The sequence below is a fragment of the Mus caroli genome, unplaced genomic scaffold, assembly GCF_978045245.1.
Source record: "Mus caroli unplaced genomic scaffold, Mus_caroli_1 scaffold_12, whole genome shotgun sequence".
NCBI classification, from domain to species: domain Eukaryota; kingdom Metazoa; phylum Chordata; class Mammalia; order Rodentia; family Muridae; genus Mus; species Mus caroli.
The window spans coordinates 215,069-221,248 of NW_028227267.1; positions in this window are offsets into that span (position 1 = coordinate 215,069).

The window sequence follows — 6,180 nt, forward strand, 5'->3', positions numbered from 1 at the left end:
AGGGAAAGGGAAAAGAAAAAGGAAGAAATGAGAGGTGAAACACTTTTTCCTACAGGGCTGATTAAAAAAATCCTTTGCCAGACCCACCTTGTTCATATTTTGATCAATGGAAGTTTTAAATTCTTAATCATAAAGGGCAATGTTTTTAGATTTCTACATTGCTTCTGTTTGCTTAGCATCAATTTGTCTTATGCAGGTTAAGACAAAACAGGGCAAAACATTGCCCTGTACATTGCAAAACAATGTACAAAAACATTGTTTAAATCTTGTACAAGCATTAAGCACTTGCTTTAGAAACAACTGTTAACCACGGTAGATGCTGGACTGTGCAGCATGCTTGGAATCTGTAAGGACAGCCAGCTACTAAAAAAGAAGCTGCCTTCCTATTGTCACTCTTTGAAGCCTTCCCTGAGGAATATTCTTAAGTTAGAAAAAGCTTGTCATGGTGATATATATATACATGTCATGGTGATATATATATATATATATATATATATATATATATATATATATATATATACACACACATATATGATTATATTACTGGGCTGTTCTGAGCTTTGAATCAGCCATGTATTCTTTGTGTGACAAAAAAAAAAAGAGTCTGTTATGAAAGTGCTTGGGAGTTGATTTTTTATTTAATTTTTTCAACTTCACTCTGCATTGCATAGGTAATGGTCACACAGGTTATATGTGGCTTTCTCTAACCTTGCTGCCCTGGGAATACTTGTGTATAAATGCTTCTAAACACTAGCTTGGTAAACACATAATATGGGCTCAGCTTTTTGACTTTCCATTGCTAAAATGCACTCTGAAGAAACTTGTGGTTTGCTTGTCATCGAACCCAATTCTACATGAAAGGAGAATCTCTTATTCTTATCTGTTTTAATTTATGATTAATTATGGGGAGATAATTTAAAGGAACTGTCTCAGTTTGTCTTGGTGTTTATATAATTTCTTTCACTGTTTTAACTTATGTTGAAGTATAGTAATAATTCAAAATAACTATTACAATTGGGTGTTACTATTCATATAATACTTCAAATTATATCAATCATCCTCTAATGCTCTTAGCATTAGAGGATACAACAAAATCAATGAGATTACTTAAAGACAACTGTGGAAGACAACATAATCCACTGCATTATTTTGTCTAAGTTAATTTCCTCAGGCTGTATATTATTCAGGGTTCTCTAGAGTCACAAAACATATGATATCTCTCTATATATTAAGAAAATATAGCTGGCCCAGGGAGTCTTCAGACACCCGCAAGGACCCACACAGGATCCCCCAAGGGATCCTAAGAACTCTGGTGAGTGGAACACAGTGTCTGCTCCAATCCAATCTCAGGGGACCTGAGACTGCATTAATTAAGGAAGCAGATAACCTGGCCTGATCAGGGGCACAAGTCCCTTCTGGTCCACTCCAGCACCAGGGTTCCTTGTGCGCTATTTTCTGGACACCCCCAAGGTCCTCACAGGACCCTCCACGGGATCTTAAGACCTCTGGTGAGTGGAACACAACTTCTGCCAAGAGGCAGGTTCGAACACCAGATATCTGAGCACCTTCCCTGCAAGAGGAGAGCTTGCCTGTAGAGAGTACTCTGACCACTGAAACTAAGGATAGAGCTAGTCTCCCAGGTCTGCTGATAGAGGCTAACATAATCACCTAAGGAACAAGCTCTAACCAGAGACAACTATAACAACTAGCTCCAGAGATTACCAGATAGCGAAAGGCAAATGTAAGAATCCTACTAACAGAAATCAAGACCACTCACCATCATCAGAATGCAGCACTCCCACCCCACCTAGTCCTGGGCACCCCAACACAACAGAAAAGATAGACCTGGATTTAAAAGCATATCTCATGATGATTGTAGAGGACATCAAGAAGGACTTTAATAACTCACTTAAAGAAATACAGGAGAACACTGCTAAAGAGTTACAAGTCCTTAAGGAAAAACAGGAAAACACAACCAAACAGGTCGAAGTCCTTAAAGAAAAACAGGAAAACACATTCAAACAGGTGATGGACATGAACAAAACCATACTAGACCTAAAAAGGGAAGTAGACACAATAAAGAAAACCCAAAGTGAGGCAATGCTGGAGATAGAAACCCTAGGAAAGAAATCTGGAACCATAGATACGAGCATTAGCAACAGAATACAAGAAATGGAAGAGAGAATCTCAGGTGCAGAAGATTCCATAGAGAACATCGGCACAACAATCAAAGAAAATACAAAACGCAAAAGGATCTTAACTCAAAACATCTAGGAAATCCAGGACAAAATGAGAAGACCAAACCTACAGATAATAGGAGTTGATGAGAATGAAGATTTTCAACTTAAAGGGCCAGCAAATATCTACAACAAAATTATAGAAGAAAACGTCCCAAAACCTAAAGAAAGACATGCCCATGATCATACAAAAAGCCCACAAAACTCCAAATAGACTGGACCAGAAAAGAAATTCCTCCCGACACATAATAATCAGAACAACAAATGCACTAAATAAAGATAGAATATTAAAAGCAGTAAGGGCTCTTCCGGTCAGAAAAGCACCGGGGTAGCTAGGGCGCAGAGTCGGCTGACACTCGCCAGCTACCCACAACACCTACCACAGGATCTTAAGACTTCTGGTGAGTGGAACACAGCTTCTGCTCCAATCCAATTGCGCGCGGGACCTGAGACTGCATTAGTTAGGGAAGCAGAAACGGGCCTGAGTAGGGCCACAGGCCTCATCCGGCCGGAACAGCACCGGTGTAGCTAGAGCCCAGGGTCAGCTGACACCCGCCAGCTACCCACGACCCCCACCACAGGATTTTGAGACTGCTGGTGAGTGGAACACAGCTTCTGCTCCAGTCCAATCACGCGGGACCTGAGACTGCTCTGGTTGGGGAGGCAGAAATCCGGCCTACGTAGGGCCACAAGCCTCTTCCGGTCAGAAAAGCACCAGGGTAGCTAGGGTGCAGGGTCGGCTGACACCCGCCAGCTACCCACGACCCCCGCCACAGGATTTTGATACTGTGGTGAGTGGAACACAGCTTCTGCTCCAATCTTTAAACAGTGACAACGACAACAACTAACCCCAGAGATTACCAGATGGCGAAAGGTAAACGTAATAATCTAACTAACAGAAACCAAGACCACTCACCATCATCAGAACCCAGCACTCCCACTTCGCCCAGTCCAGGGCACCCCAACACACCAGAAAAGCTAGACACGGATCTAAAAGCATATCTCATGATGATGGTAGAGGACTTCAAGAAGGACTTTAATAACACACTTAAAGAAATACAAAGGAACACTGGTAAACAGGTAGAAGACAGTAAAGAGGAAGCACAAAAATCCCTTAAAGAATTGCAGGAGAACACTGCTAAAGAGTTACAAATCCTTAAAGAAAAACAGGATAACATAATCAAACAGGTAGAAGTCCTTAAAGAAAAACAGGAAAACACATCCAAACAGATGATGGAAATGAACAAAACCATACTAGACCTAAAAAGGGAAGTAGACACAATAAAGAAAACCCAAAATGAGGCAACACTGGAGATAGAAATCTGGAACCATAGATACCAGCATCAGCAACAGAATACAAGAGATGGAAGAGAGAATCTCAGGTGCAGAAGATTCCATAGAGAACATCGGCACAACAATCAAGGAAAATGTAAAATGCAAAAAGATCCTAACTCAAAACATCCAAGAAATACAGGACACAATGAGAAGACCAAACCTACGGATAATAGGAGTGGATGAGAATGAAGATTTTCAACTCAAAGGACCAGCAAACATCTTCAACAAAATTATAGAAGAAAACTTCCCAAATCTAAAGAAAGAGATGCCCATGAACATACAAGAAGCCTACAGAACTCCAAATAGACTGGACCAGAAAAGAAATACCTCCCGACACATAATAATCAGAACAACAAATGCTCTAAATAAAGATAGAATACTAAAAGCAGCAAGAGAAAAAGGCCAAGTAACATATAAAGACAAACCTATCAGAATTACACCAGATTTTTCACCAGAGACTATGAAAGCCAGAAGATCCTGGACGGATGTTATACAGACACTAAAAGAACACAAATTCCAGCCCAGGCTACTATACCCAGCCAAACTCTCAATTAACATAGATGGAGAAACCAAAGTATTCCACGACAAAACCAAATTCACACATTATCTCTCCACGAATCCAGCCCTTCAAAGGATAATAACAGAAAAAAACCAATACAAGGACAGGAACCACGCCCTAGAAACTACAAGAAGGTAATCCCTCAACAAACCTAAAAGAAGACAGCCACAAGAACAGATTGCCAACTTTAACAACAAAAATAACAGGAAACAACAATTACTTTTCCTTAATATCTCTTAATATCAATGGACTCAACTCCCCGATAAAAAGACATAGACTAACAAACTGGCTACACAAACAAGACCCAACATTTTGCTGCTTACAGGAAACTCATCTCAGAGTAAAAGATAGACACTACCTCAGAATGAAAGGCTGGAAAACAATTTTCCAAGCAAATGGTATGAAGAAACAAGCTGGAGTAGCCATTCTAATATCTGATAAGATTGACTTCCAACCCAAAGTCATTAAAAAAGACAGGGAGGGACACTTCATACACATCAAAGGTAAAATCCTCCAAGAGGAACTATCAATCCTGAATATCTATGCTCCAAATACAAAGGCAGCCACATTCATTAAAGAAACTTTAGTAAAGCTCAAAGCACACATTGCACCTCATACAATAATAGTGGGAGACTTCAACACACCACTTTCACCAATGGACAGATCGTGGAAACAGAAACTAAACAGGGACACAGTGAAAACTAACAGAAGTTATGAATCAAATGTATCTGGCAGATATCTACAGAACATTCTATCCTAAAACAAAAGGATATACCTTCTTCTCAGCACCTCATGGTACTTTCTCCAAAATTGACCACATAATTGGTCACAAAACAGGCCTCAACAGATACAAAAATATTGAAATTGTCCCATGCATCCTATCAGATCACCATGGACTAAGGCTGATCTTCAATAACAAAATAAATAATAGAAAGCCAACCTTCACATGGAAACTGAACAACACTCTGCTCAATGATACCTTGGTCAAGGAAGGAATAAAGAAAGAAATTAAGGACTTTTTAGAGTTCAATGAAAATGAAGCCACAACATACCCAAACTTATGGGACGCAATGAAAGCATTTCTAAGAGGAAAACTCATAGCTCTGAGTGCCTCCAAAAGGAAACTAGAGAGAGCACACATTAGCAGCTTGACAACATACCTAAAAGCACTAGAACAAAAGGAAGCAAATTCACCCAAGAGGAGTAGACGGCAGGAAATAATCAAACTCAGGGGCGAAATCAACCAAGTGGAAACAAGAAGAACTATTCAAAGAATCAACCAATCAAGGAGCTGGTACTTTGAGAAAATCTACAAGATAGATAAACCCTTAGCCAGACTCACTAGAGGGCACAGGGAAAGCATCCTAATTAACAAAATCAGAAATGAAAAAGGAGACATAACAACAGATCCTGAAGACATCCAAAACACCATCAGATCCTTCTACCAAAGGCTATACTCAACAAAACTGGAGAACCTGGATGAAATGGAGAAGTTCCTAGACAGATACCAAGTACCAAAGTTGAATCAAGATCAGGTTAATGATCTAAACAGCCCTATATCCCCCAAAGAAATAGAAGCAGTCATTAATAGTCTCCCAACTAAAAAAAGCCCAGGACCAGATGGGTTTAGTGCAGAGTTCTATCAGACCTTCAAAGAAGATCTAATCCCAGTTCTTCAAAAACTATTCCACAAAAGAGAAACAGAAGGTACTCTACCCAACTCATTCTATGAAGCCACAATTACTCTGATACCTAAACCACAAAAAGACCCAACAAAGATAGAAAACGTCAGACCAATATCCCTTATGAATATTGATGCAAAAATCCTCAATAAAGTTCTTGCCAACCGAATCCAAGAACACATCAAAACAATCATCCATCCTGACCAAGTAGGTTTCATCCCAGGGATGCAGGGATAGTTCAATATATGGAAATCCATCAACGTAATCCAGTATATAAACAAACTCAAAGACAAAAACCACATGGTCATCTCCTTAGATGCGGAAAAAGCATTTGACAAGATCCAACACCCATTCATGATAAAAGTCT